This window comes from Cygnus olor, chromosome 1 (assembly GCF_009769625.2).
Source record: "Cygnus olor isolate bCygOlo1 chromosome 1, bCygOlo1.pri.v2, whole genome shotgun sequence".
Taxonomy (NCBI): domain Eukaryota; kingdom Metazoa; phylum Chordata; class Aves; order Anseriformes; family Anatidae; genus Cygnus; species Cygnus olor.
This window is the reverse complement of record NC_049169.1, coordinates 90,423,563-90,450,332: the sequence shown is the minus strand read 5'-3', so window position 1 is coordinate 90,450,332 and position 26,770 is coordinate 90,423,563. Positions and strand designations below refer to the sequence as shown.

At 36.5% G+C, this 26,770-nt stretch overlaps 1 long non-coding RNA gene across 1 annotated transcript; it reads left to right on the top strand.

Moving 5' to 3' along the window:
- Nucleotides 1-1,395: 1,395 nt before the first annotated feature.
- Nucleotides 1,396-2,732, top strand: LOC121078792. Its single transcript, XR_005824760.1, has 3 exons — nt 1,396-1,640; nt 1,761-1,840; nt 2,463-2,732. It is a non-coding gene; the product is annotated as an uncharacterized LOC121078792 (long non-coding RNA).
- Nucleotides 2,733-26,770: the final 24,038 nt, after the last annotated feature.

The window sequence follows — 26,770 nt, the reverse complement described above, 5'->3', positions numbered from 1 at the left end:
CTTTGTGATCATCAGAGATTGATTTATTTTCCACTCCCCCCACCCCCCAACGTGTTTTATACTCAAAATCCTTTTTAAGGCTTGTGGCAAACTGCTGCAGTTAGAAAAGTAAGTTGCCATAAATTTTGAGACAGGGTGAAGAAGTGTTAGCTACAATTCTGTGGTGCTATAAATACTCACATTTACCTGCTTTGAATATTACAAAAGTGGAACAAGTCATTCCCATTCAGGGAAAGATTTATGAGAATTAGGAGGTCTGTAAGGACTTCAGTTTTTCTCAGTTCTGCCCTGATGATTGACTAATATTCAAGGCTATGTGTTTTCGCTAACACAACCACTAAGGACCTTTCTCTACTGAGCAGCATGGGGGGATGTTAGAAATGCCAGGTGAGGGAGTAAGTCATGCAGGAGGCCCCCAGAGCAGTGTCATTAACCTTGTGGGGTACTGAGTGGTGCTGACCAGCCCAAGGACAGCAACATGGAGAACTGGCTATCTTGATCCTGCTTCCTGCCCTTTGCACAGTAAAGATGCATCCAGTCCTAGTCACTGTACTAAACTACCCCAATGACTTGAGTTTCAGCCTCTTGAGGGCTGACTTCATGCTCCTCCAAACAGTGTAATAAAACATATATGGGAACACAACATCTTAAGAAAACACAACATGTTTTCTTAAGAAAATTGCTCAGGTCCATGATGAAAAACCTGGACTTGGAGAGAAAGACATTCATGAGCTAGTATCAGGGTCCTGCCTGGAGATGAGGAAAGCCCCTGTATCTAATGACTATCTCCCGTATCCTAGGTGGGTAACTAGACCACCAAGCTGTTAAATATTCTGGTGTAACTTCCATCTCCCCATATAAACCTTCAAAATAACTTGTTTTCTTTGTGTTTTAGGTAGGGAAGCCTTCTTACACCATCAAGAAATCTGTTCCCACCTCAGCTCTGTTGATGAGATGCCCAGCGGTTGTGTTATATTAAGAAGTCATATAACTGAATTAACCATTGAGTTATAGATTAAAACAACAACAACAACAACAAACAAAACAACAAAAACAACAACAAAAACCCCTTACAGGATTATATGGAAAGAACCTTTTTACCTTTTACCATCTAGAGACATTTAAAAGGGATTGTGGGAGGGCAGGAGAAGACAGTGGGTCATTGAGGAGAAAAGAAATTCCTTGTCTCTCCCCTGCTAACAATGTATTTAAACCAAGCAAGAAACGTCTAGAAGTAGCTTGGTGGGAAGAAGTGCTAAGGCAGTCCAAATATTTCTCACTTTCTCAGATCAGCAGCCTGTACTTGGCTTACACTTTCACAGAGTGTTAACCAGTTATAAGGATAAGTATTCTTATCCACAGAAATGAGAAATGTTCCAGAATAAATTTCTTTCATCTTCTTCCATATAGCTCTGTAGCTTGCTGACCATGCCTTATACAGCCCTGTAGGGTGGAAGTAGTACCTATAGCCCATTACTGTCCCTTGTTTCAGCTACAGACTCAGAAGTAAATGATCAATAGTAGGAGATAACAAGTGCGGACTTTCCAACTCTGCCTTTTGAGAAACATCTCTTGAAGGAACCACTGAACTTCCTTCTAAAAGTCATACACAACACTTTTTCAACAATGATGAGAAGGAGGTAAAATAAAATGTCAGTGCTATAAACACAAAGCTAGAATGCATCCTCTCAGTTTACGTGCATATTCAAATGTTCGTATTCTTCTCTTATTGCTTCTGAAATCCTTCACTGCAAAAACAGGTTCTCCCCTCAAAAGTCAAACAACAAAAAAAGTCGTCTTTGAATCCAACTCTGGAGGTAACAATGCTTAAGCAGTTGAGGTAATGGAATGCTTTAATTATCCAATCTCTCCCACAGACTAAATGCACAAAATTATAGACAGATTAGAGAAGTAGTGAGAAACCAGCCAGCTGAATTTCAGCTTTTTTTCTTTCTTTGTGATAGGATAGAATATGGTAAAACCATCTGTAAATGCGCTTGGATTTCAGCACAGAAAGAATCAGAATTCATTAGAGGATATTTTAAACACATTAATGTCTTGCCTTGTTTTGTAAAAAGATATTTTTATAAAGGTTCTTAGACTAACACTATGATGCAGCAAACTGCCATGATATCAAGGTCACTCATTTGATAAAGGACTCTTCACCTGTTTCTGCATTTAAATCTATTTCTTTCCTCCATAACAGCATAAATGGAAATTTGAATAAATCTTTTCTGATCATAATTTGAGGTATCAATATATTCTAGGGATGCACACTTGCATATGTATGTGTGTGTGTATTTGCATATACCTATAACTGAATAAAATATCTATGTATATATACAAACATACAAATATATATATATTGATGCTTTCATCTCAAATTCAGGTGGAATGCAAAATGAAGAAGTTGGTAAATTAAGGCATTAAACAATTGCATACATTTTGCTTTCTGTTGCTAGGACACCACAGTCTCAACTCGAACCTGTTCCTATTCATGTTAATGGACAGCCACTTACAGATCTGTGTGATGTATGGCCAAGACCCCAAGACCTGAGAGTTCATCTTTGTGTTGTCAACTGGGATTCCAGATCTGTCTCCTCAACCCTTATGCAACAGGGGTGTTGGACTCTGCCAGATTTCATGCAGCAGCTATTACTTTGCTTGTTTCTGAAAAACTACAAACAAACAAAAATGTTAAGAGAAAACAGTCTATCTGTTTGGAAGCTATAGTGAAGACAATATGTGTTTTTTTTTTAATACCTTGAAAATGTGGTAACTGTGCTCTCCAGGCAGAAGCCAGCTAGTAACATAGTTTTGTGATCATTCAAGAAAGTATTAGGCATTTTTAAATTTTTGGAGATTTTATAGATTTTATATATATAATCTGTCACTGAAAGATAACTTTCTACTTGAGCTCAATTCATCAAGTTTCTGTAAACAGCTTATGACCAATACAAAACCCACCAATAACACTACCTCTTCACAGTGAGCATTGAAGTTTAGTGCATATAACAGCGCACTTACAACTTGGGTGGGTTGTGCCCAAATTCAGTTTACACTTTAACCTAAATCCATCAAGTGCAGAGTACATGAAATTGTCAAATTTTACAATGATAGGCTCACTGTGAAATGAGCATTGTACTACTGCTGTACAGTGCTGGGGCTCCTTTCTAGGAGCTAGGCCAAACTATTAGCCCTTAATTGAATGCGTAGTGTCCACTCACTGTGTCAACACTAAAGTATTTTGAGTAATAGGATGAGTTGGCTTTGGCTTCTTTTCATTGTCTGGACCACATCTGGATCTGTGAAGCAATGCTTTACGTTATGAGGTAGAGGCTGAGGGAATAAAGTCAGGCTACAGAGATACAACTGCCATGAAATTTATGTCAGCACCATTTTTATTTTTTTTTTTTTACTTTGACTGCACAGAATTTCACACTTACTGAAAAAAGTGTTTAGGAAAATGATGGCTGCCAGACTGACCTATTTGTTATTGCGCCATGATGATAAACGTTTCAATCAGTCATTTTACTACCACCATACTCAACCCTAGGGACTGCATTTGTCAAGATCCAAAAGTGAACACCTTAAGATGGAGTAGCTTTGAGACTAATTTTTATAAACATGCATATAAATTATTTTTTCAGCCTGCAAAGTTGCAAAGGTGAGCCATTCGTTCCAACACCAAGCAGCTGAGATAAGACAATACAGCATATACTTTACTTCATATATTTCTTTGTTGTCTCAGTTTGACTGTTCACCTTGCACTGACACTTGCAGTGCCTAAACAGATATGGTCACTATTTCTATTTACTTAAATGACAAAATCCTCATATTGAATTTTCTGCCTCAGTAACTATTCCTGCTCTAATAAAAGACCAATCAATTATCCAAGTGTCTGTGCTCCGTCTGCTCAACAAAATTTTGTGCTACAGATGGTACAAATGGCCTGGCATATGCAAAATCCAGTATATTTATCTCTGAAAGACTGACAAAGGCAGTAAAGGGTTCATGTATAAGGTAGACTGGCAGAGCCCTCTGGAAGAGTTTGCCCATTTATAGCATGGGCTATAGCAGGGTTATCAGATCCCCAATTCCATGGGTGTTGTGCACGCAAGTACCTCATTGCCTGTACAACTTTGAGAGTCAAGGCCAGAAAGAGTGCCTGAAAATTAGGTTCTATGTGGAGGTTCGGGAACATAGACTGATACAAGTTTTAGCCTGATGCACCCTTCATTTTCTCAAAGTGCTTTGAGAAGATTTTCCTGAACAAAAAAAATGTTCAGAAATTGCTATTAACTTTCCATCACAATTACCATCTCATTTGCATTTGGCAGTAACTTACTACTTCAAACATTCAGACTTTTTGAGTACAAGTAGCTAACAATCTATGAGGCAGTGAAAAGAGTTTTATGTACAAAAATTGCAGCACTGGTTACAATTAAGTGTTTGGCCACACTGAAGCCCTGTGCAAGTTCCCTACTGCCGATCACCATTAGGAAAACACAGGAGTTAAATTAACAGGGTGAGATATTCCTGAGAACCTCCACAGTAACTCCATCCTTTTTGCAGTGTTAAGTATGGCAAATTCTGCTTTTGCTTCAGGTATTCATACATTTTCCTGAATGCAGACAGAACTGAAGCATGCTGCAGCTTCTAAGACTCATTCAAAATCAGAATCTTTTAAAAAGAAGGGAAGATTCATATAATTGTGCACTTATTCTTTTGATCTTCCTTCCCCAACACCAACTTCACAGGGAGAATCTGGGAGATCAGTAACGTAGGTGAGAATTTTGTTCTATGCTTCAGTGGCCAAAACTCACTTGTCTTGGTTGAATATTTCATGACATTTAGGAGTGGTCTGTACAGAGCAAGTGCTGATACCATAATAGAAAGAAAAGAATTAGATCAAAAATCTTAATAACAATTTTCTTCCTTTTCACGTGTTCCTTGAACTCATGTTTATTTCTCAGAAATGTGTACAATGAATTTAAAATAAAGTTTTGCAACAGTAGGATGTAGTAGTACAACCACAAGATTTAGTCAAAGTAGACAGAGTTGGAATATGGCCTGCAGCTCCCTTGGAATCATTTCTCCCTTGAAAAAGACCTTTAAGATCATCAATTCTAATAATTCACCTACCACTAAACCATGAAATATATATATATATAAATAATATAATGATAAAACTATAATAAATATGTGCATGCATGCACAAAAGTTGCATTGCTTTAGAGAGTGTCACATGCTGTTAGAGTTGTTAAACAGGTGGTCAAAACCAAACATTTCTCTTCCTGCCCATCTTAACTGTCTGTTTTCCAAAACTCAGAATAATTAATCTGTAATAATGCACTGAACTAAGAATTCTTCAAAGTAAAATAGGACTTTGATTTTAGGATGTTATAAGGACTAGAAAATATATGTGCTAGATCACCTATGGAGCCTTCTTATCTGCTTTTGTAACTAGTCATTGTTAAGGCTCAGGAAAAAGAATGAGAGAGATGTCACTGCTCCCAACACTGCTTTTTCACTCATTTTATAATACTTGGGAACTCATTTTAAGTCCATCCTCAGAATTTCTGTAGGACTGGCACAAAAAGAAACTTTCACATTATGTTTCTCAAAGGCTTCCAACTACCAAAATGTAAATATACCTTAAAAGAGTATTCCCCTACCACAAAAGAGGCTAAAGAATAATCCATGTAGATCTCTTGCAAATGATTACTTTTGAAGAGCATAGTGACACTAACAGTCAGCTAGCTCTCTGAACAACAGTGAATTTGCCATGATGAGTGAGTATGTACTGGGCACTATGTTTTTATCATTTCTGAGTAGGTAGAACAATACCTCCTTTTTGGTTAAATTTAATAGGAGAACATGTTTAGTAATTCAGGTAGGATAGTATCATCTCCACTTTGTTTTCTGTTCTTCTGCTACATTCAGCCTTCACATTGATCAGAATTCTGTGTGCTGAATTCTTGGTTATCTTTCAGAATTACATTCCTGATTAGCATGCTCTGAACAGAAGCAAAAGGTCCAATAGAAATGTATATTTGAGCAGAGAGACAATGACAGGATAGCCACCATATGGGCGACATAATGCATTTAACAGTTATAGTACTTAGCATAAACAATATTGTTGAGTGATAATAAATAGATTTTGCTTTAATTGATATAACAGATAAAACCACTCTTCTGTCAAATTAAACTTTGGAAAATGAGTCCATCAGACCATTTAAAATACAGCATGTGTAGATTAAAGTTCATGTTCCAGATGGCCCACAATAACCACTAAAAGCTTCCAGCTATGCCTGAATTAAGAAGCTACTATATACAATGCACACATTTGACATACTATGAATTAAGCAAATAATTATGGAGAATGAAGAGGAAGAAATGAAGACAAAATGGGGAATGGGGAATATTCCTTTAGCTGTAGGTATCTGGTTTAGGCATCCAAAATATAAGGTTAATTCCCCTGAATTTCTTTTATTATCAGGAATACAGGAATCAGTCCTACTGCTTTCTGGCTAAACTGTTTTCTTAGGGAATCAAAATTATGCTCTTTTTCTTAATTGCTCTCTCCAGAATCACACCTGGTATGACAGCTTAATCTAACACTTTCAAACTGGATAGCACCAATAATCATCTAAGGCTTTCAAGGACCATTGCTAACAATGATTGTTTTAGGTCATTAAATGTATTATCGGCAGATATTAATGGTGTTTAGGCTAATGGGTTTGTCACAGAATGAGATTATTCTCCTTTATGTCACTTCAGAAGAGAGCAATGAATCTGCAAAAAAAAAATAATTTTTCATTTTTCCCTGAATAACTGAAAATATCAGATGAAAATACCATTACTATCACAAGAACTTTCAGAGATCTAACTAGGGGAAGGATGGAGAAGAGTTCATAGTATGTAGTTTCCACAAGTTTTTCATTCCAGTTAATGAACCAAAGCTGTTTATTTTTGCCCTGCTTAGCTCAACTTGCCATAGAACTATCATCCAGAATTAAAAGGAGAGAGAGGGAACAGGAAAAGAAGAGGGAGAAATCAGGTGTTTATATTTTGTAAGACTACAAGGAAAGGAAGGAGAAGCATAACAAATCTAACCTCTTACCCTGATAATCAGTTTAGTATACCTTCCTGTTTAGACTATGAAGTCCAACCAGCGAGATATAAAGTCAGTAGCAAGAAGTATACACAGCTGAAATAGAGGTGGGGCTTCTACAGTCATGGTGTGAGTGACAAAACATCACTGATGATTAATGTTTAGATGCAGAATACAAACTTTATCCTGAGCTACATCCCTAATAGGTTTCTTCCATGAGACTATACTTAATGACAGCCAGAACATAATGATTCAAAAGCCAGATCTCAGAGGTCTGACTTTGACTGGATCAAGACTGCTTTGTTTTCACATATAGCAGCTGAGTCTTTCCAAGACTGAACAAAAATGGCAGCTGGACAGGAAAATGCACTCTTTTCCATCTTAACAACCAATACAGTTGCTTCGCAGAAGAGAATAAAATGATGAAAAGCAATCAGAAAATGAACAAAAAAAGGGAGGCATACTACATTTTGCAGGTTTTGAACAGCAATTTGGAGAGTATTTAAAAGTAATGTTCTTATATTTTGAGAAAAGCTTAGGAAAAAAGCTGTCATGAAAGAAATATTTAAAACAGTCATGTTGAGGAGAAGGTGAAAGAGAAATAATCTCCTGAGAAACTGCAGAGGAAAGTAACGTGGTCTTAAAATAGAGTCCCCTCTCATAGACATCAAAAGGAAAAGATGACTAGGGAAGACATTAGTTGTAAACAACTCCTAGCAGGGAGCCAGGGGTTCACAAAGATTCATCTTTCTACAGGCAGAAGATAAGAAACAAGCTGAGAAACTCAAGCATAGTAAACTGCTAGATTAGAAAAATATTTATTCATGTGTCTGCTCTAGAGGAAAAAAAAAGGATGAAACAGCAAATGAAGACAAAGCACCAGACGACAAATATTTATGAATGCATAAAGGCTGCAACATAACATCCATTTCTCATCATGAAGTCCTGATAATTTAGTCAGAATAAGAAAGATTTACCATATAGCACAAAGAGAAACAGAATTTGATCTTGTCACATTGGCATGTTTTCTGTTTGGAATTGCTGGGGAGCCAAACCAGCATGGTTTAGCAGCTTTGGACATTTAAACACTTCATTGTAGGACATCACAGTGTTGGCTAAGATGACTCAAACATTACAGTGAACCTGGAGGTAAAGTTAAGCAAACAGAGAACTTAAAGCTGACAAAGGTGAGTAACAGCGGGGACAGCGTTTCATAACAACCATTTTATATATGGATGGACCAGGCAAAGAAGGAGCAATTTGGGAAAATTAGCTGATGAATTTTGTTGTTTTTTTAGTGAAAAACAAAAGAACCCCTCTCTGTTAATGAACAACTGACAAAAACCCACAACATTTCCAAACTCCTCTCCTTAGCACTTAAAATTTTTGAGACTTTCAGACTGAGAAAGAATATGAGTATGACGGACAAAGATAAAAACAAAACAAACAAAAAATAACCCAAATCATTTTTTTAGATAAGAATTGTTGGGAGAAGCTCTTAAAAGGTATTCAGGAGAAGATGGAGACCGAAGAATGAAACAGTTCAAAAAAATTACTGGAATTAACACTGGATTTTTATTCTGTTTCCTTGTGCACAGCATTCAGGTTAAATAAACTCCTTCCCACTACACTGCTAAACAAGGTTGTACATGTAAGGTCCTATTTCTCATGCTGTGAGCACTATACAAAACAGCAAACAGTTAGCCAGCAGTCAAACTGATTGTGCTATATCTTGAAAGGCTTTTATGCCATCATTAGAAAAATCACATTTTAAGGAAGGCAGCCACAAAGGTACTCATAAAAGTGTAAGTAGACAGAAGAGAACAGCATGCTAAAAACAGGTCTAAAGCCTGCAATTTATTTATCCTAAGAACAAGAGGAGCAAGTAAGTTTCCTTTGTGAAGCATTACAAAGTTTTCCAGTGACAGTCAGTCTTCCTTTCTTCCTTTCAGAAGAGCAAGAATGACACAGTGAAAAGAACAGCAGTGCAATTTGAAACCAAGAAAAGAGAACATTGCTTCCAGTTATTCACACTCAATCTGTGAAATTTATGGCCTGAAAAGACAGTGTTGAAATTAGCTGTCCGTTCTTTAAATTGAGCTCAGTGTTCTGGGATCCATATAACAACTTTTTGCTTTTCAATATTAACTTAACAGGCAATCAAATGTCACACACAAAGATGTCACATTATCAAATGTTTCGGGATATTTTTTCCTCTTCAGTTATAAGGATTAGCCTTTGGCAGAAACAACACTAATTGTGAGGGGAAGTTTTTTCTTTTTCCTGGCAAACCTTCTCACACTTTTTTGACCATGGACTTATATTACCACACTTTACCCCAAAGAACAAAAGAGAGAGAATTTAAAGGTATTGAACCAATGTGTTTCACAACTAAAAACTACTGTGTTCATGCATCTGTGACATAGCACCGTGTATTGAAATCAGAAGTTTTAGTTTCAAGCAGTCTTTATATATCCATAATGAGTATAAGTTGCTTGTGCCTTTTTTTTTTTTTTAAATATGCAATGGAGGACAGGAGGAAATATGTGACTAGCTTCATTGAAATTAATTAACGGTGAAATCATAACTACGCTCTCACCTTAATCTGAATTCCAGAGAGATCACAGGCAACCAAGCACAGAAGAAGAGAAAGTGTAAATAAAAAAGACCAAACAAATAAAGGGGGCAAGATGAAAATTTAGTAACAGTTATCATGAATCAAGATCAAAGATTCTGAAAAAGGCAGCACTGTGCCAAAACTCAGACTAAGAGAACAAATCAGAGTGGATGAAATGGTAGCTCAGCAAAACCGTGGATTGTTTCATTCCAAGAAACTATGAATTTTTACTCTTCCAAATTCAACAGGACACTGTTGGCCAGCACAGACTTATGTGAAAGTACAGTGAACATACGATCTCAACCCAACAACATGTTAGTCCCAGCCCACTACTGTGTGTATGAATAACAAATAATTGTTGTCTACTCAAAATATTGTTCATGTGATTTTATCTATGCAAAACAGAAGATGCCTTCAGCAGGGTGACCCAAGGAGTGCTACAGCAAACAGAGCAGGAAGTTATGATTTTAATTGCAAAATTAAATGAGATTAATACCCTAACAGCTGTCTTAAACAGCAGTCTCTTCTGTATTCTACTCTTCACCTTATTTTATGCAAACAGAACTACAGTGTTGCAAGCTTGCAAGACTGCTGATCTTATTACTTATGATCTCCATGTACAAGGTGAATCATTTAGCTATTAGTTTTACTCTAGCTAGTGCTTATACAATAGAACTTAGTTCATTATTATCACGGTTGTACTGAATCATCATCTTCTTATCCGGTAATATAAAAAATATTTCATTGAGAAACTATATGACTTAGTGAGTCATATAGTTCCTGGAGTCAAGAAAGTGGTCACTCATCAATAAATCAAACATTTCTCATTTTTCTTATAGATGAATATTGACTGACTAGAAGCTGGGGGAGAAAGGTAGCAATTATTAACTCTCAGACCATCTCTACCTAAATCTTTGCCATAATTGTAACATGGAATATTACTTCAGGATCTTCTAACCACTCAACACCATGCCGATTTGTTCCACAGTTGGCTTCTGTATCCAAAGTTGCCTTTTTCTGTGAATAATAAAGAATGCTCAGAGATGTCAACATATCTGGTATGTCAAATGCTATCTATTTATAGAGCCGGATATTTTCTAACTTAACCTACACAAGTGACAATGAAATTCAGCTATAAGCGAGCTAAAAAAGTTCTGCAGATCTGGATACCAGCCAAGAAATAAAGTGGGAAAAATGAAACTTGCATACCCCATGATTTCAAGGTTTGGGAGCAGATATACCTTTATACGCTTCTGGATCAAAACATGAAGGAAGAGTAACATCTGGCTACTATTCAGTGCTCACTTTTTCAGGACAGTCTTGATCACCTCAAAACCCTCTCAGCCTCTAACTTGCCTTCTTAAATCCACATCTGCACCCACAGAATATCCCTGTGAAGTCTTTGACTGCCATGCGCACATCTACAAGTATCTGAAAAAAACATAATGTAGTTTGACAACTTGTTATGAGAAAATTATCCACTCCTTTTCTGTCTAATGCCTCTTTAATCTAGGGATGATAAGACCTTTTAATTTATTTTTTTTGTGTGTGTGTATTTGTTTTGTTTGTTTGTTTTTTATTGTTTTGTTTTTGTCTGTCAAGAACAGGAGTAAAATGTTTTGGTTCCCTGTATTCTAGGTCAGGCAAAAAAATACTGCAATTGCTGTGGTTAACCACTGTCTCAAGATGGCTAATTTTAAGTAAGCTAAAAGAGAAGGGCAGTCCCATGTAATTAAGCAAAGAAATTTGTAGCCATTCTTTTAAATAAACTTTATGCTTCTTTTGGTCTGCTGAACTCTTTTGGTTCACGAAAGCGCTCAAGAATCCAAATTCTTCTGGTAGTCTTTCTATTTCCAGCATGCTGCTAACCTTTGCACTTTTTTCAACTGAACCACTCTTCCTGTCCTTTAGTGAGAAGGTGGCACAATGCTGTTTTTCCAACTTAGACTCAGTTGGTCTTCTGATTCATTAAGGAGCCCCTTTGCTTTGCTACAGTATTCAAGCTTACCAGTTCATATTGCAAAATGATAAGAAAAGTTTCCAGTTTGAACAGGCATAACCATTGTCATAGCACTTTTCATTAAAATATATTTTGTGTGTAGAAATATTGAAAAATCTGAACCTTCTCAGTAAATAAATTGCCTCATTCCTGCTCATCAGGATCTCTCTATTAGGTCTTTTATTATAATAAGATACTTTTGGCCTGGAAGCTGTACCTCATGTAAGAGAACTTAAAGATATAAACTTTACAGTCAGCTCTGAAGTTATTGTCCAGTTTTTAACATCAAAATATTGGTTAACTCTAGCTCTGGTTATTAGTCCCATCTGCAGGATGTTTCAAACCAGCACCTTGCTAGTTTCTCTCTAAATGTACAAAAATTACAGAACTACATATTTCAAATAAGATTAAGACTAAGATTAATTTAACAGATAAATCCTTTCTTTTGGGTGCTTTTTCACTTTCCATGTTTGTTAGAAGTGTGCTCTTCACTTCTAGCTTTCAGGCTAAATATTGTTAGCTTGTGGGGAAGAAAAAAGTGTTGAAAAAAATACTGTGGCAGATTTGATCTTTGGCCTTTCATCTTCACTGCTACATCAGAATTGTTCCGCTTAAGTGACTAAGGAAAATGTAACGTTAAACAATACGAAACATGGAAAATGTTCCAAACTCTATTTTTAATTTTCCTTTGTCACCTGTCTGTGCAGTCTGCTTGTCATTGTTTTGTCTGGTATCGGAAGTTACTTGACAAATCATTTTTACATAATGTCTTAGTCTTGTGCAATATAAACCACACAATTCAATCACTTTGACATTCGTGTCCATTTTCTTCATGTACAGACTATGTTGCACAGCTCTGCTCTTTTGGTAGGCTATGTGGTGAGATGCTCCTTTCCTCAGGTAATGCATGAGACAAAAAAAATAAAATACTAAAGTAAGGTATTTGCATAGCCAACTTATACAAACAAATCTGTGATTTATCATATGGTGGTCCTTAAAGATATCAGTGGACTATTTGATACACAGCTGTGTTGATCTACTCATTTGCTTGTCAACTGTCTAGACAATGTCCTCCTCAGGCATATGGATAGACTATTCACCAGACAATAGCCTGCTATTCACAGACTGGCAAACCTTCTAGAAACACACCTGATACTCTTGCATCAGCCTGTTGGTCAGATGACTGAAAGCTGCAAAAAGAGTAGTTCCCCATCTCAAGCTGAGGGTAGCTCTTGCTGGCTGGTACAGGGGTGCTGCCTGGCAAAGGCACTTGTGTGTCAATGTTGTGATGGAGAACATGAGAGGTCATCCACTTTTCTGACTGTTCCTTATTGGTGGTTAAGACTGATTGTTAATGGCATCATGCCTTGCCTACATGGCAAGTGGCTTTTCCCTTTCTCTTTTACTTATGCTTAGATGGTTTGCATTCCACTCAGGTTGAATTATACTGGTGATCACTGTGTGTAGTTATAATAAAATCCATCAAACTTAGTCCATGGTCTGTTGCCATTTTATCACCCAATATCCAAGGAACTCTGTTGTCCTATGATAGGTTAAGTAACAGTGTAGTTCGTAATAAGGTCAGTGGACCATGCCTATCTTTTGAAAAAAAAAGTAATCCTGTGAGTAAAGTGAACTGGATGACCAAGCTGACCTCATATCATTACTGTTTCTTATCCTTTTCTAAAGTGTGAGAGAGGGAACATCTACAAGTTTAAGAAAAAACTAAACAACTCTCTGCTGTCAACTCCACAGAGCCAAAATAGCTATTCAGCTACTTCTGCATCTCCAAATATTTGATTAGTACATCTCCAACTGCTTCCTATTATTTTCTAATAGCAATCTTCATACATTCATATGTGCCTACCACCCTCCTCAAACAAACACTCTTGCACGTTGATGACCTGCACACAAAGAAAAATTAAGTAATTTACAGCTCCTGAGAAATTTATAGCTTTGGTAAAACAAACAAACAAAACACAATGAAACAACAACAACTAAGATGATATCATCTGCGCTTCGACAGCTTCCTAGGAGAACTTCTAACTGGCTTGCTAGACTTCTTTGCTGACCTCTCTTTCATGAAATTTTTACCTTAAATTCTGTTCCATGTTGTGAAGAGTTAATAGCAAGAAAATAGAAGCATTATATCCCACTGCAATTTTTATTTGTGAAGTGGAAGATCATTTCTGCAGAACAGACTCAAGGCCTAACAATGAAAGGTGCTAAATTTAACCTAAGAAATACTAATCCCAAGCTTCACCCATTTGACAGGGGAAAGTAAAATAATAAATTAATAATAATAATAAATAAAATAAATTAAAAAAGTAAATAATAACTTGACTACTTACACAAGAAAATAAAGACCACCAGAAATCAGGTTAGCAACAACTCACAGTGTGTTGTGAAACAGTCTTCAAGAAATACAGAGATATTGTCAAAGGAAATATACTACCTGAATGAAAAACAGGACAATAGGACTAGAGAGATTTATTGCACTCTGAATACTGAGTAGTGTACATGGCCTAATAGGGATTTTCCATTACTGATTCACATGATTCAGTGTTTCAAACTTCTTCACAATAGAACAGTGTTGCAGCCTGCACACAATGCAACAAGTGTTGACATACCAAGCCAACATACCAATCTAAAACATATTTATTTTTTTATCCCTCCAACATATCCTTTTAGGTATGTGAGGCCTTTAGAAAAAGAGCAAAGCAATGCTCTTGCTCAGAGAGAGAGCAAGCAACTACCCTTGAGATACTCCTCAAATACAACTGAGGTCCTTGGAGTCCACAGAGATACTCTTACAGTAATGAGTTCTACTGGGAAATTTGGCCATTTTTAATGGTCCCAGAAATGCTTTGCAAGCTCTTGCTGTTTTTTTTTTTATGCAGGAAGATTATATGTTTTTAATTTACAGTGGTTTTACTGTGGTTCTTGAACAGAGAACACCCTACCCCATCATCCAACATATTTGTGTATCCATGCTTAAACTGCTTCATTTCCAAATTACTGTGTTATTTGTTGTTATAGGACTGCTGAACTGATATAGTGCAAGAAATTGAGTGGAAAACTAAATGACCTGTTCCCTAGTTTCTACTTGTGCAGTTTATTTCAACTGCTTCTCGTATCAAGAAATCACGTAGTTTCACACGAGAAGATTCAAAGCATTCCAGTGCCAAAAAAATTGTGATTAAAAAGGGAAAAATAGTTCTAGGATCATCAGCTATGCCAAAAATTTCCAGTCAGTGGCCCTTAAATTTCAAGATTTGTCAACTGAATTTGGGCACCTCCAATGTTGATGATTATATGAAATTACGAACTTGCGCCTTTATTGATTTCTTTGCAGACGCCTTGAATTTGATTGATTGAACTCTGCAGACCTTCCAGCTGTGAAAACTGTCTGTTCCACTGTCACCTGTCTAATAACAGTCATATATTTAGCTGCATTCTCTAACTGCCTAGTGGTGGTAGATTTCTAATATCTGATTTGGCCTGGATTTAGGTAAGACATCAAAGATTCTGTGTCCTAACAACACTCCTTTAGGCCATCCACCTTCTTTGCCTTTTAAGTTGTTTACTAACCAAGATAAATGAGCTTACCCAGACAGAACAATGACAATAGTTGGCAGATACATTGCTCACACAACTGACCCTACTCAATTTTAAAACAAAATAAATGTGTGCTGTTTTGTTTTCTGTATGACTTATTAAATTACTGATATATAACTTGTCTGCCCCAGGTTGCAGGGCACTGCTAATGCACTGAGCTGCAGACACTACGTAACCTTAAAAAAAAAAAAATTTACATTAAAATTGACAGGAAAAAGAGACAGGTTTAAATAGAATGAGAGATAAGAGGGGAAAAAAAAAAAACTTGCGTAATTGCTAATTGTCTTTTGGGAATCCAATATACTATCAAGTGCCATGATTTACAGAACAACTGATGACTGTGAAGGACAGGTATGACACATTAAAGGTGTTCATTCAGAAAGTGGAGTCACAGTGCTTCAGAAATTGTTGTGCCCAAGGCACCTCTGTTAAACCCCAGTAAGCAGAACTCAGAAATTTCCCGGGAAAGCATTATAGCTATTGATGATTTCAGAAAAAGCGATGAGAACTATTAGTTTGAGGTTAAATCTTTTCGACTGCTTTTCTCTTTGCTGTTTCTTCCAAAATACGCAACATGCTGGTATTAGGGCCTACAAAAATAGGCCTTGCTTATTTATATACATCATTATTCCAATCCAATTTATGGGGAGAAACTATTTTGTTTTCCTCTTTCAAAACACCCCAAAACTATCTAGGTTGTCACTTCCACGTCGGGTGAACATTTGATCCATCCTTATCACCATAAAACCTGTGTCTTTGTTTATGGAAGGACTAAACAGAAAATGTCGGAAAGGACCCAGTCATGGAAAGTCTGTGTGACATAGAATTATCTATTGAAACTTTGCAAAATAACAAACTGAAGTCTCCACAGACAGCCTTTGAAATGTATCAATATCAATACCTAGGACACCCAAAGGCACTAAAATGGGGCTTTGCCATTTTTCTACATTTCTCTACATTTGCTACTCTTCTCTTTCCTATATTTCTACATCTTCAGACCTTTTTTCCCTACATTTCTACAAGAAATCAATGAATGACGCCATTCATGGTATTATTATAGAAGAAAGTTCTGTAATACTGAAATTAGAGAGACTGAGAAATAAAACATCCACTGCTGAATCTGTCAAGTAATTATCATATTCTCATTTTTAGACCAGCAATGAAACAGCCATCACATTTACTTGAATGCAATAACTCAGTTTCTTCCCAGTATATCCTTAAGAGGAGACAAAATGATATCAAGGCATAAAAAGAATTTGTGAAACAATAAAACACATTACTTGTAATAATTTTACAAATTATGTTCTACATATCTTTGGCCAGGTCAGAAAGCAGACAGGCTCAAAGAAAAGAAAGAACACGATTCCCTCTCTCCGTATAACCAAAGGGATATTCCACTCTCGAGTTTTCCAATTTATATAAATTCCTTCAGTAAATTAGCCCCTACTTATACACCAGAATCTCTGCTCCAGACTTCCCATACTCCCTAAATTTACTCCCTCTCCTGGGAGTTTATTGTGTGTATGGATACTCTGATGCATGAAATCATCTCCATTGTTCTTCACATTCTGTTAGCAACAATACAGATCATTTATAACATATTGGATGGATAAAATGTAAATAGTTAAATTAGTCGGAAATTACTTTCACATGGCCTACGGTTCTAATCCTATCCGATGACTCCTCCTACTCCGCTCCCTACCAGTTTGAGGGTAGCTTCCTAAAACAACACATTAGGAACAACATAGGTATAATATAATAAGATAATATAATGTAATGTAATGTAATGTAACATGTTAAGTGTTGGATGAATCAGGAAAGCACCAAGCCACTCTGCAGGTTCTCCATTTGCTAATAACAAAACCCTGATTAATTCCTTAATTCCAGTTTTCCCTCATCTGTTTCTGCACTGACCTCACAATTACATTGCAAAAACTATGTAGCAAGGTCTCAGATGCGTGTACTGAAGGCAACTATATAAGTTCAAGTTCTTAGTTTTTATAGGGTAAGAGGAGATGGTAAGGTAACTTCAGACATGAGAAAGGCAAATAATTCTGTTAGATGAGTGACCAGAAAATTTTGGCTCAGGCATATCCTAGAGCTCTAAGCCAAAAATCACAGCCTTAAAACATGACCTCAATGACAACATGGTGCAAAACACAAAAGTCAAAAAGGCACCTGTCCTGGTTTCAGCTAGGATAGAGTTAATTTTCCTCCTAGTAGCTGGTAAGGTACTATGTTTTGGATTAGGATGAGAAGAGTGCTGATAACATGTTGATGTTTTAATTGTTGCAGAGCAGTGCTTACACCAAGCCAAGGACTTTTCAGCTTCTCGCTCTGTCCTGCTAGTGGGCAGGCTAGGGGTGCAGCAGGAGCTGGGAGGGGACAGACCCAGGACAGCTGACCCAAAGTGGCCAAAGGGGTATTCCATACCATCTGACATCATGCTAAACAATATATAGGGGTGGCTAGCCGGGGTGGAGGGCTGGCTGCTCGGGGATAGGCTGGGCATCAGTCAGCGGGTGGTGAGCAATTGCATTGTGCATCACTTGTTTCGTACACATTATTATTAGTAGTACTATTATCATTATTTTTATTATTCTTTTTCTGTCTTAATAAACTGTTTCTATCTCAACCCATAGGCTTCATTTTCCTGATTCTCTCCCCCATACCAGAGAGGGAAGGGGGAGGGTGAGTGAATGGCTGTGTGGTGCTTGGCTGCCGGCTGGGTTAAACCACAACAGCACCTAACTTGCAAAATACCTGCAGATCAAGGTATTGAGCAACATTTGAGAGTCTTTTTTCTTTTAATTACAGCAAGGTTTTAGAGTGTTTTTTTTTTTCTTTTTTATTTTTTATCGTTTGTTTGTTTAGTTTTTAATGTACTGCTGCTAGGGATTCCAGAAAGCTCTTATCCCTATTTTTTCTTCAAAAAATTATTTTTTGAAAGATCCTGACATATCCAGCAAGTAAGACAATTCATGATCTTACAGCTCCTTTCCCTTCATTCCTTATTCTCTCTCAACAAGTCAATATTTCTTGTCTTGGAAGACTATCCATTATGATGGTGACAGTTATTGATTTTAATTAAAGTAGCAGAAACAAACTGAAAGTATTAAGCCCTATTCTCTCACATTCCAGGTATCAAAATAAATTGTACTGACAATTTACACTGACACAAACACATATTTATGCCTCTGTCTACTGCCAATCTTCACAAGAGATGCCAACAGAGCACTCTAACAGTTTTAATTAGTATAGAAAGCTGATTTGGTGGTTGGGACAACATGCAATAGTCTTGGCACCTGCAATTCACCAGGCAAAGGGAGTCTCTGCTGCAGTGAGAAACTCGATGGGCGGCAGTAGTCACTTAATTTGTTTATATAACCATGCAAGCTGTTTTTGCTCCATTGCTTTTCCCCCCTATTGCTTATATCATGTGTGCAAAGAGAGCAAGTTATTTGGGTTAACATCCAGTTACTCACAATTACAAATTGAAATGCCTGCCAACTTCATAAACCTCATTAGCCATGAAAAAACTTTTTTCCTAAAATAAGAGACCTAGACACACATATGTGCACACAGAAAGTAGGACTCCTGCTCCTAAACTGTGTATTCTGTCAAAGATTCTCAATAAATCTCACAAACAATAGGTAAGTATTGACAGCCATAAGTTGCATGAAAGCATTTCAGTTACAGACTTCAGAGAAGTAAACTGATTCAAAAAGATCGTGTTTCATCTAAACTTGTATAATGTGCTTTCATTGAGTAATTTTTTGTCCTGTTGGAAATAGCACCTTGTAACACAGCTTTGTTGTCTTGCAAGAACTGTCAAAATATTTGCAAGGCACAGGACAAGCATCAAATACAGAGAACTATTACTCTAATGAACACAAAAATCCCATTCATCTCTCAAACTGTATTTGATCAATAGGATCAAATTGGTTTTCAATGAGATCCTACTATATTTTAGAGTAAACTGACTGAGGGACAGACTTATGCAGTCTATCTTTCTCCTTCTGGAGTCTTCAGGTCTCCCATGCTACGTGCATGGACTGTCAGGAATTTGTTGTTGTTGTTTGTATTGCATTTTCTCTCCAGAACTCTGGCAGTAAAATACAGTGTTTGTTTTTCCCAGTGATTGCCATATATTACAGTGTAAATGCTTAAATATTAATTGGCAATTTTACTTGTAAGGGCAATTTTTTGTACTTTCTCTCAAACAACAAGAAGACAATAGAAAATCTGTAATGCCCTTGTTCCATCTGTAAATCTGTCTGATTTTAGTATGTGCCCTTGAAATACTGCTGCATTTGGGGAAAAAACACATTGCAAATAAACAAGCTTAATCTACAGCATTACAATTTGGGAATGTAAAAATTCATCATGCCTTGCAAGGTTAAATTGCACTGCATTCTTGTGACAGATATCCCAATCTTGCAGGTTGCAATACATTGTTGCTGTGTGAACGTTCATTCCTTTCCTTCCAAAACCCTTTAAACAGGTACCTCACTGTAGTGAAAGAAAGCTATCCACTTGTAATAGAAGAGCCATTTGGAAGACTGACATTTATCCATCTCTTTTCCCAAGCATCTGTGGATTTTGCTCTTTCCTTGATAGTTCCTCCTCTGTTTGATTATCTGCCTGTGCATCTTACAGGCACAGATATTGCAGGAGACCTAATGCAACTGCAGTTCCTTTTGGGACAAAATGCTGAACAACCTTTACTGCCCCACTGGCTCACTGACAGGTATCAAACACAAGGTATGTCTTTTTGATCAGGGTCACAGAGGAGAACCAGCTGCTTCAGATGCACTTCTGAAGTCAAATGAAAGCAATTCCATGCTAGTCAGGAGCATTATCTGAAAGACAGACTCTTGATCCTAGACTTAAGTAAGAAATTCACCACGTGCAGCAATTTTCTGTGCCATCTAGAAAGAGACTTGGCAGAAAAGTTGTATGAAATTAACAACTGTCACTTACTCAATTTTCACAGAGAAAAATTAATTTTTTTCCACTCATTTTATGGGCTCTGACAAGGAAAACAGGATGCTAATGTTTCTAGTATGCACTGCCTGGGGTAAACTGCATCATAAACATCCATCAATCCTGAAACCAATTACAGTTCTCTAATGTCCATCACAGCAGACACCATTTTCTATATATGAATATTCATTAATCAGACCACTAAATACTGCAGATAAGTTCAGGGAGAGTCTCCTTCTCATGAAGCACAGGCTAAAATTTCCTCCAGTGTAAATACATCGTAACATACATGGTTGAGTTTTGCCAACATATTGCAATTCAATCAAAGCTCTGCTGGAAATTGTCTAGATATGTCACTTCTTGGCATGGCATGAGTTAATGACTGAAATGGCACACACAAAGGACTTGGAGAGGGCATACAAACATTTACCCACCAGCAGATAGCCTGTCTTTTTCTTCTTTCAGGGAATGACCTCTGAATCATAGCATGAACAAGAGAAAAAGAGTATTTTGGAAACCTTGTGCAGCTAAAAGATGGGTATGTCAAAAAGTGGAGAGAATGAGGAATGCTGAATTTCTTGCTACTCTAGTGTTTAATGAAAAATCAAATTTTTCCTAACGACATAAATCATTCCAGGTTTTCAAGAGCTCCATGTCTTACTTTCAGCTGACAGAATACAGTCACCTTGGGGTTATATTGAACAGAAGTAGCTATCGATTAGAAAAGTGTTTGCAGATTAGGAGCCTTGCAAAAGAGTTACTCAGCAATCTCTCTTAATTGGATATGTTCAGCACTTGAAACTTAATTTCTATCTCCATTTAAGTGAGTCAATATTGTGGAAGCAGCTAGAGAACAGGTCTGGCACCAAAAAAAGAAAAAGAAAAAAAGATTAAAAAAAAAAAAGAGAGAGAGGAAAAACCCTGCTGTTCTTTTCTTACTTGCTTGGATCAGACTGGTCACAAACAGAATGTTTGCCTTTGTTTCAGGTCAAATATCCCCTGGTGTCAGGCTCTGTCAAAAGGCTGCAATGTTTTCCATTTAGCACTGGTACGAGGACATATGTTTCCATATGTACTCCCTTAATCATCTTTGTGACCCTTTGCTGTGATCACTCTGATATGTTCAGGTCTCTCTTGTACTGGGGAGGCCATATCTAGACACAGTACTCTAGATGTGGTCTCACCAGGAGTGGGTAGAGTTCAAAGATCACTTCTCTCAACCTGCTGGCAATATTCCTCCAAATACAACCTTCTTTGACACACAGACGCATTGCTGGCTTGCGTTCATAATGTTCAACTTTTACTTATTTTTTGTCCACCAGGACTGCCAAGGCTTTTTCTACAAAGCCACTCCTCGGAGAGTCAGGCCCCAACCTGCACCACTGTATGGTTGTTATCCTTCACTACATGCAGGATTTTGCACATCCCGTTGTTGAACTTTATGAGAATCTTGCTGGCCTGTTTTTTCAGCCTGTCAAGGTCTCTTTGAATGGCAGCATAGACATCTCATATACCAACCACTTCTCCTAATCTTTCATTTTCTGTATGTTTGCTGAGGGTGCACTCTGCTGCTATTCGGACACTAGCACTGAATACCATTAGCAGTATTGGCCGCATTATCAACCCCCGGGGTATACCACTAGTGACTGGCCTCCAGTGGGACATCATGCCACTATGGAAACCTTCTGAGCCCACCAATTAAGCTGCTTTTCAGTCCATCTCACAGTCCATTTATCTAATCCATACTTCATCAGTTTGTCTATTATTAGCAGCTTTGCAGGTCAGGAAATCCAGAAGGAATCAGGTTCTACTAAATTCTATTTCTAGGAGTAGCAAGCTCCTAATCCCTACAGCCTGTTACATGAAGAGTTAGGAACAGACTGTGCCTAAACAAGATGATAGTAGTTATCTTGTCAATCCTGCTCCTCAATTCTGTAGGAGATGATATATCATACTGAAAAAGGATCAAGAGTCATTACAAAATTAAAGGAAGCTCACTGCATTTCTCTTCTCAAAGGCTACAACTAAAGGAGAAACACAGCACATTTTTTTCTGAAAAACATGACCTTTTATAGGAAAACTAAGTCTCTTTTTCCTTCTGTTATAGAAAACAGGATTCCTGCTTCAAAATACAGCAAATCTAAGCTTTAAACTTACATCTGGAGTCTTGCACATCTGTAGCTTAACTCAGAAGCAGAATAGATTCATTAAGTAATTTTCAACACATCTGTTTATTTACCACTAAATAGAAAGAGGTAGAATTTTACAGTTCTAGCAAAGATAGGATGGGAACATTGAACTCAAATCTGTGTTTTGGTTTGGGCTCATCTATTTGCTCATTTTCAAGTTTTGGAAAGTTGTTGCACTTTGTTTTGTTTGTTTGTTTGTTTGTTTCTTCTTGTTTTGTTTGTTTTATTTAATTTTTAGAAACAGGGCACCTGTTCATGCCTAAAAAGACCTGAACACATTACCTCATAATAATTTTGTTGGGAAAAAGAATCTGTTACTCTCCTGCACTTACTAAAGAGCAGGACTAAAAGATTTCCCATAAACAAAAATGTGGATGCAACGTCCCACAAATTAGGTCTTAGAGTGTTAGGGTGACAGAGGGAGAGAAACCTTTCATGTTTGAAAGCACTAATCATTCTTGGTTGCAGTTGTTCTGCAAAAACGCAGAAATTAGCTGACTTTATTCTTCTCTCATTTTGAAACTGCTGCTTATCTTAATATCATTGCATAGCTTGAGTTACTAAAACAGAGTGTGTCAGTACTAAGCTAAGACAAAAATTTCGTAAAGCTTGTTTATGATAGGCTCACACATCATTTCTCTCTCTTGACCACGTGTGATCATTCCATTCACGTTCCCAATCCATACTGAGAAAGCCAAACTTTGTGAATGTATCTTTCCTAACTTCCTGAATCTATTTTTTCCTTGATAAAGGCTTGGTGATTCTATTTTCACTGTGATAGTGTGTGCTAACAACTTTCGAATTTGCTATCACTGGGTGTCTCAGCAATTGTTTTTTCATCATAGAGTTATCTTTTGAAGATTATTAATCACTGACAAGGGTGGCCTGTTAGCTCTATTATTAATGGTAATAAACCATTATTCTTTACTTAATTTATATCAATAATTAAGCTCTAAAGGTTATGCTAAATGTTCCCTTTCCTAAAATCCATAGATGCAAGTATTAAAAAGGTGAGAAACATGAAAGCAGCACAGCTATTCTTGGGCAAGCATTAATAATTAGATATTACTTTGGAGAAAGGGCAATGCTTCATCTGAAGATGAAGCATTATCTTCAAATCTTTTTGTGCAGTTGGCGGAACATTCCCACTGATTGCGCTTCTAATCTCAGGATAAGTTGGCAGGTTTGCCCTTTTCTGGTTGAAATATAGTCTCTTCTGGGAAACCTTTACCAACACATACTGAAAATTGTTATGTCCTATTAAAGGTTGTTCACTGATATTTGTAGTATCTTAAATACACAGTGCATTAGTATAGGTGAATTGTACATTTGCTTAAAGTAAGATTATGCTGAAAATAAAAGCCAAACAGAAACCCACAGGGCTACCTTGTTTAGGAAGCAGACTCACTACTGTGCTAGACTGTTGCTTTGTACTAAAGAGCTGCTTCAGGAGCAGAAAAGTCAACTGGGGATGAAAAATAGGCAGCTGTCTGGAAGAAATGTGGTTGCTTATGATCTGCTACTATCTAAAGAACAAGGAGGTTCCACCATCTGGCCAGATGTAAAGGCAAAAACACAGAATGACTGACAACCACACCAGAATGTTATTCAAAATTACTCTCAAAGATTTGTCTTTTCCCCAGGTAGCAGTAGGAATTTCCTCTGTTTGTAGTATGTGTGTGTTTTAATAAAAAATAAACAAAAGTTGATCATGTGAGAATATACTGGAAATATTGCTCTTATGAAGAAGGAAAATGCATGTTAGCCTCATTTAACGGTTGGGAAATTTTACTTTGGCTTCAATCAAGTAATTTACAAAAAAAAAAAAAAAAAAATCCTTACCTATAACAATAAAGAAACTATACAAGAAACTAATGCATTTATTAAATTATCAATTTAGGGCTGGCAAAACAGTCTACACTCCATTTTAGTCATAAATCTACTCTGGAACATCTGATGTCAAGATAATTTAACTTTTACACTCGTAATGTTTTTTTTAAAGGACTCACCTGTGTTTATAAACAGGAGCAAAAGACTGCAATAGTTTAATAAAAAAATAAATAAAAAAGTTGCTTCAAATCCTTATTGGAAACAGAAGTTATTGTTTCGTAAAATATTTCTACTAGGTGGATCAGTGCAGAGAGTGTTACAATACTGGTTAACAGACAACACATGTTGGTAACATCTGACTGCTACAATACAGCAAAAACTCTACAATAAATGAACACAAATGCCAATGTCCTTTTTCCCCCAAAATGCATACTGCATTTTCTTGTGGTTCTTCTAAAACTGTCTGCATGTATTGGACATATAATGATGCTATTTTCTCAAATGAGTAAGAAGTGTAAGAACAACCCTACTGACATCTGTCATGAATTCCTGGACTAAAAGACAAGTGTCACTAGAAAGAAATAGCACATAAAGTGCTATAGCATGCAATTAAGGAATCACTTTCACGTTAACAGACACTTTTAATTAGTAAGGCTGGTCAAAAGGGTTTTCTTAAATGTATTTTTTCTACCTCAAGTCTCCAGAGAGGTATTCTGAAGAAAGTATTTGCAAGAAAGCAAAAATAAATAAGTAAATAAAATAAAATAAAATGTTATCTGACCTTGCATGCAATTGCATATATATTTTGAAATAGTACTGAGCTGTCTCAAGTTGGTCATACTCAGAATGCATCATTCTGTCTATTTCTCACTGTCAGGTGACATGTACTGCCAAACTATCTTTCCTGTCCTCCTGCAGCTCTCCAGTAGTAAACAGTGTGTGCTCAGGAGTCAGGTAAGCAAGAGAACAGTGTGGCCTTTTCAGTTTTGCAAGTCTTAAAGCAAGTGCTATGCACTCACCTGCAAAATTTACAATAAATTTAGCTTATTCTTTTTTTTTCTTTTTTTTAAAGAGAAAAAAAAAAAGCTTGCTTGCAAGTTTCTATTAGATTGCCCATCACCAAAAAAATATTTTACAATGTTTATGCTGATCTAACAATATTTATACACAATCTTTATTCTTAGTTATCCATCCATAACCTACAAAATCAAATCTTAATTCCTGAGACTTTAGTATTAAACATATGCATAGAGTACAGCCAGATTTCAAACAAAGATTACAGTTTGTGATCCTGAAGTATAAATTTATGATATTGGCATTTATAAATGAATCCTTAAGGTTAATTTAATGACACAATGTTGAATATATTGTTAATACCAGATGAAAGAGAAAGTTTTTTCTTTACATGCTACAAGTCCTTCATTAACCTTTATATTTCCTTATATGTCCCTTGCATTGGAAATCTGTACATACTAAAAATGAGCAATCATAAGCAGAAAAATATGCACTTGTATTAATACAAGTGGTTTAACTTAATCTGACACATCAAGGTCGCATGCTTTATAGGATGGGATCTGAGTCTGTGTTTCCTGAGTATTTCCTCAACAAAGATGTGTAAGAAGTCACTTGCATCATGTCTCTAAGCATGCAAAATATTTCACACCCAAAATACATTCTGCTGAACAAATTAAATTAGATGCTCCCTATGTTATGAAGTAAACTGAACTACACTCACCTATATGAATGAATTCTTGTCTTTTAAAAAATAAGAAATGCCTGATTTTGAAGGTGGAAACTTTCTGACAATAAAGAGAAATCTTCAGACATTGATCTCCTTTCTTCATTTTGGTTACTAGAGAAAAAGAAGAAGAAAAAAAGAAAAGATGAGGAAAAATGTATGAATAACCAGATAAATTTGTTTCTGTTTTTCTTTAAAAAATGAGGGAAATAAATTTAAGAAGTTAAAAAAAAACTTTCAAAATGTAGATCTGGAATTTTCTGTGTCAGACAGCTGAAACTGATGAAAAAATATACATATATATTGAGCCCGCTTATAGCCACAAATCACATACATGCACAGTCCACATTGAGCTTTCGTTCATGAAAAAAGCAAAAAATAAAAAGTGTTGCAGGACAGTAATTAAAGAATAAAAATAAAATAGTCATTTACATTATAAATTGTGGGTCAAAGCCTACAATTCAGTTAAATGCTTCTCGCTTTTCCACAATACATTTTGCAATAACAGTATGTACAAGGTAATTAAGCCTATGAGAGATAGGCCCACAGACTAAGTGTGATTATGCATCTCTAAAAGCTTATAAACGGAAATGATATTTTAAAATATTTTAGAGGTAGGTGGAATTAAGGAATCTGTTTTTCATGGTGTAGTGGGAAATGGAGAGAAAGAGTAAGA